The sequence below is a fragment of the Phoca vitulina genome, unplaced genomic scaffold (genome assembly GCF_004348235.1).
Source record: "Phoca vitulina isolate PV1807 unplaced genomic scaffold, GSC_HSeal_1.0 scaffold22, whole genome shotgun sequence".
Taxonomy (NCBI): Eukaryota; Metazoa; Chordata; class Mammalia; order Carnivora; family Phocidae; genus Phoca; species Phoca vitulina.
Window position 1 is genome coordinate 21,919,780 of NW_022589725.1, and position 12,671 is coordinate 21,932,450.

General features: G+C 42.3%; 1 protein-coding gene across 1 annotated transcript in view; it reads right to left on the reverse strand.

The window, feature by feature from the left end:
• PAK5 (p21 (RAC1) activated kinase 5) overlaps positions 1-12,013 on the reverse strand; it is a 289,610-nt gene extending 277,597 nt beyond the window's left edge. Inside the window, exon 1 of the mRNA XM_032419648.1 lies at positions 11,859-12,013. The gene's annotated coding sequence lies outside the window, so the exon portion shown is untranslated. The remainder of the gene's footprint in view (positions 1-11,858) is intronic.
• Positions 12,014-12,671: the final 658 nt, after the last annotated feature.

The following is a 12,671-nucleotide window of genomic DNA, read 5'->3' on the forward strand; positions in this document are numbered from 1 at the left end:
TCACTCTCCTATCTCAAGCAAAGAGTAACTCTAGGGACAACTCTGGAATTTTCTATCTCATTTGTTTTTCATTACTTTTTAGTAAGGTACAGTGATAGCATTATTCTCAGTCGCCCTGGGTGATTCCAATATTGATTTTGAGATTCTTCCAGCTATTCTATAGAGTGCATATCATTTATAAGGTTCTACTTCACTTCTGTGGGCATATTTGCAATCTGAATGTTTTATATTTTCCAGATGATAGTATCATATGAAATATGATAGCATCCTTCTGAGTTTTGATAATCCCTACCTCCAGCAAGCTCGAGACCATATGATTTCCTTTTCTATTTTGGTTTAATTCAAATGGACCACATGAGGAAGTTTTTAATAATTATCCCACGTTGCAAAATATTGAAGTTGAGTTGCTGAAGCCTAACTATGCAAATATTCCCACCAAATATTAAGAAGGCTTAACTCAATATTTTTTTTCCCTAGGATGGAATTGTAAAAATGTATCTTTCTGAAATCTCATTTGCCTTATATTTAAATTATTAAACAAATAAGCTTATATTTTTAGGAAATGAGATGAAGGAACATTGTATAATAATGACTCAAAACCATAAAGCGACCCTCCCCTGTAATCCAAAGATGACAAATTCAAAAGTCTTCAAGGGACAAGAGAGCAACATAAACAATTAAAATGGCCTGATGGGATCCCACAGAGAGTGATGGACACTGTGACAAAGTGAAGACTCCATTACCTGTCTATGATGGAGGTAACTGCTAATCAGCTACAGTGGATGGGTGCCATAAGAAAACACAGGACTGCCAAATTTTGGGTTTGTGTATATATCAGGTTTTTTTTTTTTTTTTTTTTAAGAGAAGAAACCTGAATTTTTAGGGGAAATTTCACACTATGTGTGCCAAACGGAACATATCTAGGCCACAAGACTCTGCTCTAAAACGGCACTGTCAGATGTTTAGTACCTAATTCACAGTGTTCTCCCCTACACTTTCCAGCTTTAAAAGGACAGCTCAACTATATTTCGCAAATAGTAAAAGTCTCTAGTCGTGTTCCCTGATTCCTAGTTGTTAGTGGGCTCTGGGTGTTGAGTGTTTCTTTCAACCAGTGTAGACTGCTAACGTGGCCATGCAGGTACCCTCCACAGGAATCCAAGCTGAAGGCAACGTAGTAATTGCTGTCACAGTGTATCAATACACTACCTTTAAAATCCCTTCCAGTTATTACCCTAGAATCTTCTCTCTCTGGGCATCCTGCCACAAATATCTGTGACCAGAAGCCTGATGAGATCCCGGTCCCACACTGGGGAACCCCCTACTTGAACCACTTACTTCGATTCATTTCCCTCCCAAGCCTTCCTGGTTTTTCTCATTTTTGAGTGCCTCTGTTACTATGGAAACACATGGTACCAAAGGCCAGAGCAGAAGGGACTAAAACCCCAGCTTCCCATAAAAAATACCAACTAATATTCAAGCATCATCGACTGCGCATATTCATACCAGGTTTGAGACATCAGAGAAGTGTAAGTTACATCTCGTAATGAAATACCTATTCTTAATATTTTTTTAAGCAGCTCAGTCTATTTACTCTATTCCTGGAAAACTGGCTCTTCACTTACGGTTTGCTTCCTTACTCTTCTTTTTTTTTTAAGATTTTATTTATTTACTTGAGAGAGAGAATGAAAGAGAGCACAAGAGGGGGGAGGGTCAGAGGGAGAAGCAGACTCCCAGCTGAGCAGGGAGCCCGATGCGGGACTCGATCCTGGGACTCCAGGATCATGACCTGAGCCAAGGGCAGTCGCTTAACCAACTGAGCCACCCAGGTGCCCCTCTTCCTTACTCTCTTTTCAATGTATTTAGAAGGTCTACTTTATACCCATATCCAATATTAAAATTTGTCTCTAACCAGAAACAGAGGATTAATCTTTCCTTCCATATGTTTTTCATCTATAGAGAGGAGAAAAAAAAAAAAAAAATGTTCCATGCTAGTATTAAGGAAATGGATTAGACCATTGCTAGGTCCCATCCCAGAATTTTAAACCATGACATTACTCTTTTGCATCTAGACTCATTTTTTTAACCTAGGCAACATGCATTTATCCACAAACATTTTTTCCGCCCACAAACATTTATTGAAGACCTGACATACGTATGCATAAAGCTGGGTGCTGGGGATACAGGCACCAAGAGACAAGTTACCTGCTTTAGAAGAGTTCTCAGTCTTGTACAAGCAGGGAACCAAGTAAGAAAACATCTACCAAATGGTGTGATGACTGCTTTGAGAGGGGTAACCCAAAACCAGGTGGAAGAAGATTTTGGGGGGTGGGGGGATGGGGGGTGGGGAGCAGTAGCTGGGTAGGAAGTTTTCAATGGGATGGTGGTAATCAGGTGATCCAATGTTACTTTTGAGGTGGGAATGAAGACAGAACAAAGAGGCTGACATAAGGTCTAATTGAGAGATTCTATGGAAGTGGTGATGGGGACAGGGATAGGGCATAAGCAAGAAAGTAGATGAGATTTAGGGACTCCCTGGATATGAGGGGGTAAAACAAACTACTGTTTAACTCAAGTCACTAATGGCTGTTACTCAAATACTATTGGAAATTTCCTTTTGTTATTTGTTTCCATGTCTCTGAAGCCTAGACAAAAAAGAAAACTCTACAGTTTAAGAATTTTTTTTTCCTTTAACCACCAATCCCATCACTGTTTATATTTTTAGAGATTAAATCATACCCACGTAGCAACTGTCTCTACTTTGGGGGAAGAATCTTTTAAACAAGTGAAGTTTTCTAGTCTTCACTGCTAGGAAGTTCTTTTCCTGGGTCAGTAAATTGCAGTGCAACTAAATTAGGCAGGTGGGCAACTCAGCTGACGGTTAAGAACAACTTAGTGTGAAAAATCAGTGTGTTATACAAGTATCTATTTGCATGACTCAAACGGTCATCCTTAGAAGCAAAGGGGTCAAGTTCCATCCAGAAAACAGCTAAAGAGTTTCTTAAATAGTATGTCAACCTTGAATTTGAAAAGTGAAGCTAAAAATTGTTGACTCTGTCATAGAATTTATATTTGGGACTGAAGGTGTGAGTGAGTGAGCTCATGCCCATCCTCCCTCTCTCCTTCTATAACTTCTTATTAAAGGAGTGATGGAACCAACGCTTGGATAAAGTCCTCTTGATTCAGTTGGACAGTAGGGAAATGGATGCTTGGGGTTGTGAACCAGCGCTTTACAGGAAAAACAAAGGTACTCTTCACTGCTAATTTACCTTCATCAATGACCCAAGTGGCAATTTCCCTGAAAACGGGCAAAGGGAAATCTCCTGACATTGGTTTTAAAATGTAAATCAAATGTGTTTCTTATACAAGCAACCAGATATTGATTTTTGCTTTTGATCATTCGGTTAATCATAATACTGAACACAGCAAGGCCATCAATGCATTTACTTTCCCTTTTCACGGGGAAATTTGCATGAACAGAAATGCTGAATCAGAGGATTGGAGAGTCAGAATGGGTTGATTAATCCAGTGCTTTGTACATTATTGAAGGTTCAAGGACTCCAAACAAAACTTTTCTTATCTACTGACATCGGATTTCGATGAGCCAGAGTTTGACTCCTCTTCATTACCCTACCTAACTGCAGGGTAGTTTGCCTTGAATGACCTATAGCGAGCGCTCTTCTGAAGATTAATTAAGATATACAGGTAAAATACCGGGATGAGGATTTAATGCATCTTGTTCAGTATGTTAGCTATTATCGCAGGAGTGCAATCCGCTTTTCCTCTGATCTGTATTGTTGTTGCACAAGTAGCTAATTGTGTGTGTGTGTGTGTGTGTGTGTTTGTGTGTTGTGTGTACAACTGAGTATCACCTTTCTAAAAGACTTAACTGAGCAGGCCCAAGCCTAACATTTGAGGGGGCAAAAGCACAAATGGAGTCTTAATTATTATACATTTAAATACGATAAAACAAGCTAAAAATTGTTAAACATGTTCTATCTGCCTAGCTTGACAAACATGCCTTCATAGCAACCTAGAAGACAAGTTTAAATTCAGATTTCTTGAGTTCCAGAACCCAGCCAAGCAAGGAGCACCAGCCTCCTGCCTGGTCCCCTTGCTCTTTCTACCCTAACCTCCAGCACCTGTGCGTGGACTACCATATCCTCCTGTCCCAGCTCCAGCCACACTTCCCACAAACAGTCTTTCCTCAGCCACCCTCGGGCCCAGGAGCCTTTTGAGCAGGGAAATCCAAGACCTGGGCATGCACAGCACAGCGCAGAGGTGGCTAAGGCGGCACATGGGCTCTTTGATTGGTACAGAGGGGTGTGGCTGTGCAGGTACAAAGAGGCTGGGGGACAGAGCAGCTGAGCTCTTTGCAGGGTAATACCCGGCGGGGGGTGGGGGGGGGTGAACCCTCCTAGTAATTTAAGATTTTCTCAGTCCTATTATTAGTGCAACTGAAGAACAATTTCCTTTTATCCCTTCCATTTGCAAGTCTTTCCTCAGGGAAAAGTTTATAAATAATTATAAAAGCAACATGAACCTGAGCATGAAAGTACCCGGAGAGCCACAGACATTTCCTGTTTATGACAAGAACCGTGGGAAGAATAACAACTTACCTATGGATGTTTGGTATTATGTACCAGGCTACTTGAACGGAGACCACCGTTATTCATGGTGGACCAAACTCAAACCTTACTACAGGACTTGCTAAATATAAAACAGGCTTAGACTTGTATTGGTGCCCCCGTCCATTTCCAAACTATACCTCTTGCTTCTGAGAAACTGCTTTTGGATAATCCTTCCCACTGGTTCTTATCTCACTGGAGAATGGGACCTCCCCTCAAAACTCCTGCCCATCCACAAAGATCAGGTCTGAAAAGCCCATCACTGCTGACCCTGGGCAAAAACAGCATCTCCTGGGTGAGGGACCAGCACGCACACAGTGTCCTGAACCTTGTAGGAGCTGTGATTCTACAGCTCAGATGTTCTCTGAGGAGGAGAAAGGGAGCTGGCTGATGTTCAACCCCACTGGCCTCCAAGTCCTGGGGTAATGGGCATTTTAATTCTGTCTTTTTGTGTTGGTTTGGTTTTGGTTGTGTATCACCCATCTTTCTTGTTTCTTTGTTAGTAAAGGGGGGCAGTGGGCCTGCTAATCTAGGTGCCCTCCCCTCCCTGATGCCCAGGGGGCTGAGTGGTGAGGAGGGGGGTGGAGGGCAAGTCCAGGTGTAACTACCAGCAGACTGTGGCCTAGCCCTGAGCAGCTTATTCTTGGCTGGAGCCTGTTTCTCTAAGCACCTGATATTTAGAGCCTGGAGCTGACTAGGTTCTGGTTTGCTTGCAAGCCTGTTTTTTGGTCGTTGTTCTGTTTTTTGTTTGTTTGTTTTTGCCCTGTGCTCCCCCTTCCCCATTCATGGCAATTCTCTTAGCTATCTGATAACCTTCTAGTAAATTCTTTTTGCTCAAGTTAGACAGTGTCTTTCATTTGCATGCAAACTAAGAGTCATTGCTGATACACTTGGCAGAGCTCCTGACACAGAGATAATCAATGAATGTGTGTTACATAAATGAATAATTATAACCTGAATGTGTAACACTACCATTTTTGTAAAATAATGGTTTTTCTGATTCATAAGACAATGCTATTGACTAATTTTTTTTCTTGATACGGAAAGGTATAAAAAAGATAAAAGCAAAGCCATAATTCTACCATCCAGACATGGCCTAACTTTGTTTTTGTTCCAGCTTTTACGTACCTATAGGATATTTCCATCTCATGAAACACACATCATTGCAGACTGGCTTATTTCTACTTAAAACTGAAGTTGTTCCACATCATTACATAATCTTTGAAATGATCACTTTTAATATCTCCATAATTGTCTATTATTTGGAGACCTTAAAATACCTTTAATGAGCCCCCCAATTTTTAGTTTTAAAGTGTAATTTTTTCTATTGTTTTTGCCTGCATCTAATTCCTCAGCAGAGACTAAAATTAAAATTAAAAGCCAGAGAAATGATTGTGTCAAATAATATGAACTTTGAAAATATTTGTCAAAGGCTTTTAAAACTGTCCTCCAAGAAGATTGTATCATGTAATTATCCCACCAGCAGTAATGAAAATGTCCTTCTCACTGCATCCCTCCTGGTACTGAGTATTTCTATTTATATATATATATATATACATATATGCATACATATTGCTTGTTTAATACATGAAACATGGCATCTCATTTTTGTCTGCATTTGCATTTCTGTGGTTAATAGTAAGAATTATTTATTAAATATGTGAATTAGCCTTTTTATTTCAGCCTTTCAAATCATTTCTTCAGATAATTGGACAATTCTATTGGGGTGTTATTTTCTACTTACTGATATGCAAGAGTTCTTCAGTGCAATTATTCTATTAACTGTTCTGTCATGCTTGCTGTATTTTTCTCCATGATTATTTTCTGCTTTAAACTGTATATTTTTGCATACAAAACTTTAAAATATATTCAAAGCTATCTTCTGCTCTGCCATTCTTTGCATTAATTCCTAAGTATTTTCTTCTAGCTTTGTTTCTCACCTGCCAGATCAACTTTCCAATATGTTTGGAATTTAGTGAATCGTGTAAACAGAGGTTCTTAGTTGAAGGTTTTCTACCTACTTGGCGTGGTGCCTTGGTTTTGTCTAATACTTCTCACTGTTTCAGAATGCTTCTGTTTCCCAAAACTACCTGAGCCTGTTTCCAGGCTACTCTATTCCAGTGAGCTATCTATTGATTCCTCCACCAGAACTACACGTCTACAATGTCATTCAATGACCAGATTTTTATTTCTGTAAGGGTAACCCGCTGCCACATGTTCTTTAGCAAAATCTTCTTGACTAGAGTCCTGTAGTAATTCTTGTGGATTGATGTTAGAATCATTTCATCAAGTTTCCCCAAATCCCAAAGCAATAAAACTGTATGATTGATTGTGGAAAAGTAACTACTTCATAATATCTTTCTACCCTAAGAATAGTATGTTTTCATTTGTTCATTTCTTATTTTATGTGTTTGAGTAAAATTTTACAGCTTTCTAAACAAGTCTTTAGATGCTTCTTATTATTCCCAAGTATTTTACATACATTTCCTATTTTTCTTAAGTTTATATTTTTGTAGATTTATGAACAAAATCCTTCTCTATTTTATTTTGTAGTCAGTGAATACTGGCATTTTGGTGTAGCCACTAATTTTTAAACATGAATTTTATAACTAACCATCTTACTGAAACAGAAGTTTCTTTACGTTTTAGTTGACTCAGTTGTTTATCACTTTTACACAAAATCAAGACACAATTTCCAATATTTTGTTACTTAGGTGAAAAGTTATACTTAAACATACGCATTAAATGTTTATTTTTTTTTTATAAAAGCACTTTTCATGAAATAAGATTACATGAAATTGAGGCCATCCTAGAAATCCAAAATTTAACTTTGTAGTCCTGCATTGAACCACATTCTTTTCCCCAGGGTACTCAGTCTTGCTTTTCAAAACTACCCAGAAGTGCCCTGAATGAGACATTCAGTCACTTCTCACTTGGATTAAATAGGACAAATAAAAACAATTCAACAGTTGATTAAGAATTTTGACAACTGTGGAAGACAAAGAAACACACCAGGAACTTGCTCTTGTACAAAGAGCAGTTTGTCTCTTATTTTAACCCCAGAGACAGTAGGCAGAATGACTTTTTAAGGTAGAACAGGGCCCACCTGGATATAGTCAAAAAACAATTGCATGCTCTTCTGTATAGAAGCAGATTCCTTTTTCCACAGATAAGTCCAAGTTTCCTATTTTTAAAGATAAGGATAATAGTATCTACTAATTATTAATTCATGAAGTATTTATCGTGCATCTGATTTGGGTTCTGTGTTACTGGGAAAGACTGGAGGACTATCTCTAGTAATGAGTGGGGATAGGGACTGAGGAGAAGCTGGTTATAACAGAAGCACAATAAATGTTATTACTGCACATTATTATTTATTATTAATCTCTAGAAGGCTAAAAGTCTAGTTCCCCATTGTCCCCCTAAGGCCTAGCATGGCAAATATAAATGTCCAATAGGCATTTGTGAAATGTTTGTTGACTGACTGATGTGTTTTTACAAAAACGTCAGTTGCTAGAAAATATTTTGACTCAATTCTTAACTGCTTGCTTAAAACCAATTCTTAGAAGATGCATTTGTTAAAGCCAAGAATACTCCTCTTTTGAAATCAGAATGAGTTTCTCAATTGCTCTTTTTATACAAGTTAGTAAAAAAAAAAGTTTCTAAAAAATCAGATCTTTAAGTTGGCACAGAAAAATGCTGTAAGAGTATTCATTCCTTCACTCATTTGCCAATATTGAACATCTTCTACATGCAAGACACAAAACAAATGGCCAATAGAGTTTACAGACATTAAACAGTCAAACAAATAAATAGGAAATTGCAAATTGAGGTAAGTGCTATGGAAGAAAATTAGAAGGGTGATAAGGAGAATGGGGCTGCTGGGGAAGAAAGACCAATGAGGCCCGAAGGATGAGTACAGTTTGTATTGGCAAAGTATTAGGGGAAGTGCTTGGGATACTCAACAGAGATGAGGTCAGTGTTAACAGTAGCAAGAGGGGATGCCCAAGATAAGGCTGGCTAAGTACCCAAGGCTCAGACAGTCTCTGGAACCCGTCCCAAGTATGTGAATGCATTTTATGCAAGAAACTGACACAATCCTATCTGCTCTAGAAGAATGATTGGAGGGGCCAAGCAAGGAGCCAGGGGTCTTGCTAGAAAGTTATGCTAGTGATCCAGGAGAGAGATGATGACTTGAGGTTTGATGGTGTGGTGGTAGGGATAGAAAGAAGAATCTGTCAATAGATATATGTAAAAGACCAAATTTATGTAACTTTGAGGTGATTTGGGATATAGAGGGCACAGGGAATGAAGGTGTCAAAGACGATTCTCGAGTCTGGCTAAAGCAACACCATGGACAGTGGTGCTATTTACCAAGCTAAGAAAGATTGGAAAGGTATTACGATTGGGGTGTTTTTGTTGCTCTTGTCATTTTTCTTGTTCAATTTGATTTTCTGTTGTTTGCATTGTGTCAGTGGGGTAGAAAAAGAGAGGAGGCAACATTAACGAACCCCATTGGGATAGGGTATGTCAGGTAGGTCACCTGTAGGAGACTGAGATCCTGGATCAGCTGGGTTTCCAGATAAGTGATATTTGTCTAGTACCTGTGAATGCTGCTCTTCCTTACCATGGTTGGGAAACATCAAATATGTTAGCTGGATTAAATAACCTTGAAAGTCTTTTCCAAACACATAATACTCTACCTTCTATTCATATGCTGAAATAATCAGGCCATTAAACACAGATCACAGGTATGTTGACATACTGGGCTGAATAGCGTCCTCCCAAAATTCATGCCTAACCAGAACCTATAAATGTGACCTTATTTGGAAACAGGATCTTTGCAGATATAATCAAGATGAGGTCATACTGAATTACAGTGGACCCTAAATTCAATCTGAATAGTATCCTTATAAGAAGGGGGAACTTAGCCATGTGAAGATGGAGGCTGGAATTGGAGCTATGTTGCCACAAGCCAAGGAACACCTGGGCCCACCACATGCTGGAAAAGGGCAAGAAAGGATCCTCCCCGAGAGGCTTCAGCGGGAGCAGGGCCTTGTCTACACCCTGATTATGGAGCTCCGCCTCCAGAACGCTAGAGAATAAATTTTGTTTTGAGCTACCTGGTTTTTGGCAATTTGTTATGGCAGCTCTAGGAAACTAACAGTTGGAGAGTTAGATCACTTGTTTGGGGCTGACTAGCATTAACACAGGGAATACAGTATAGGGTAAATAAATATCCATTTCCCTTCCTCTTCTAAGGGTCACCACCATTTTCCTGGTGGTTTATGAGTAATCCACACACCTACCCATTTAGGTAAGTCTCTCTGTCCCCAGGATTGTATTACAGGGGAGGAAGCTGAGACTCCGAGAAGTTAAATAGCTTGCCCAAGATCACAAAGCTAAGAATGGAGGAGTCAGAGCCCAAACTCAGCTGTCTCATCACCAAGATACCACGCCCCGAACACCCGCCTCTCACACCTGCAGCGTTGAAGCAAACTCTGACAAAAGAGAGGAGCTGCCAAACTGTGTTTTCAATGCCTGCCATTAACACTCACATTTATTAGCAGAATACCGAGTTGCAGGCACCTAGTATAATCAATCTTTACCCCTTCCCAGAGGAACACAAAAATCTTATTCTAAGACCAATACTATCAATAAACTTGCCATCAACTCTATTGCTTCCATTAGCAGTGCTTCTGCTTTGCACATATGTATTCCAAGTCAAGGTATTACCATCAGATTGGACATTTATGACTTTAATTTACTTAAATGCATTTTCCTCAAGCATTCCCCCATTTCATTTTGATGATACTGACTCATTCTTGCCACCTAAGGAGACCATAAGAATAGATACTCCAAGTACAGAGGAAAGTGTCTCTAAACTTCATGGTCACAGATGTCCATCCTTTAAATTCTAAAGTAAAAAATAAAAGCATATTCTAAATTTATCTCCCTTCCTTAACTCAGTGAGTTGTGCTGAATATAACAGATACAGAAATTTAAGGTGGCAGAACTGTTATTCTGGGGTGCCAGTTTCACAGAATTCTAGTGTAGGAGGGGTCTTTCAAGAGTGTCTTGTCCATCTGGACTCAGGTAAGAGAGATTGTGTCTACATACCACCAAACTCCAGAAGAGACAAGGGAGGTGCTGAGAGATTTTGTGAGTTACCTAAGACCCCATGGCTATTTCTTGGTAGAACCCTGTGCAAGGTTTCCCAATTTCCCCCCAAAGTGTATTTAGCCTCCCAACCTGTCACCAGCTATTAAAGATGACACTTGCCCCTGGCTTACTGCCAACTTCTCTATTAATTTGACCAAAAAAAAAAAAAAAAAAAAAAAAAAAAACCCACCACAGGCAGCCCCAATGCTTCAAATTCCCTTAACTGATATCTAATGTTGAATTAACTAGCGTCCCATGTTTAAACCTCCAGCTACACACACATGGGTTCGAGAAGGGCAAACACGCTTCTCCTCCAAACCGGGCACAGATGATCTCTAGACTTTTCAAGTTTACCCTCCAGGAGGCCGACATCACACGCGATTTTGACAAGAGTTTGGAACCGAGATCCTCTTCCACGCTCTGCCCACACCCGTGCCCAGGAGAAGTTCTCTCTCTCCATTACAACCCACCACGCGCGCGCGCGCATACACACACATTCACACATACATACACACACACACACACACACACGCAAGTAACAAAGGAAAACACAGCCCCATAAAGGCTCAGCTATTATATCTTCCAGTCCACACCTGCCAAGAGACAAAAACCATACGGAAATCCTGCCCTGGCAATATGTGCCACACTCCTGGGGAGAAACAGGCACCCTGGCACCCCCCTGGGCGTGCGCGGCTGTATACACAAAGAACCGGTGCGGGGCTTGCTAGCGGTCCGGGGGACCAGCGCACTCCCAGAACTGGTATCCGGGGGTCTCCCCCGCGCCCTCTCGCCCGGCAGAAAGGAACTATCCTTTATTTGACCCGCAGAGAGCCCAAGCTGGATGGCAGCGCATGGGGGTGGGGGCGGTCCCCGGATCCCTGCCCTGCAGCCCGCCGGTCCCCAGCCTCTGGCATCTCCTAGGCGATGCACAACCGCGCGCTGTCAGATGCCCGCTTCGCATCCTCTGCCGGCGAAGCGAGATGCCCGGGGTCCGAGCCGTGCTCATCCACGCAAGCGCCCCTCCCCGCGCCGCTACCCACCCAGGCAGCCCAGCCAGGCGCGCCTGCCTACCTGGTGGCTGGCTGTCAGCGCAGCGGCGGCGCCTCCTCCGCTTCTCCTCCGCCGCGGCTACATAGCTCAGAGCGCCATGTTCCCGGTCTCGGCGGGCGCTCGGCGGGCGCACGCCGGGCAACTACTACGGGTTGGGTAGGGGCAAGGGGGGCGGGGGCCAGAGGGAGGGGGTGGGAGGCAGAGCCGCGGCTTTCTACTCTCCACCCAAGCCTCCCCCAGCTACTGAGCATGCCCAGCTGCCCGGCTTCGCCCCTAGGAGGACTTTCCACGAGCGCACGCAGCTGTTCCGGGTTTTCGCGGCAACCGGCGGGAGGCAGGCAGTAGCAGCTGCGGGGGGGTGGAGGGGCGGCAGCGGGGGAGGGTCGGGGGAGTGTCTCCACTCTGCGGAGCCCCGAGCCGGAGAAGGCAGCCCCTTGCCAATCCAGTCACCCAGTTGCCGTATCCCCGCGCCGGGCAGCTCCTGCACGCCCCCTCCGCACACACTGGGGGTTCGCAGAAATTTAGTGCAGGACCAATGCGGGGCTGAGCTTTGCTAAAGAGGAGAGCATAGCGGCGGGAGGAGGCGGGGCTGAGAAGCAGATCCTTCCGCTAACCTCCTTGCTGCCACCTGGACCCGTGCTTCTCAAACTTCAATGTGTCATAGGATTAAAATGCAAATCCAGGTGCCTCAGATTCTACAAGCTAAACAAGCCCCCAGGTGATGTTGTTGCCGATGGTCCTCTGACCACAGTGAGTAGCAAGAATCTAGAGAACACCCCTCTATGACCTCTGTGTGGCCATCCTTCAATAAACCAGCCCAGAAATGGTCTGTGG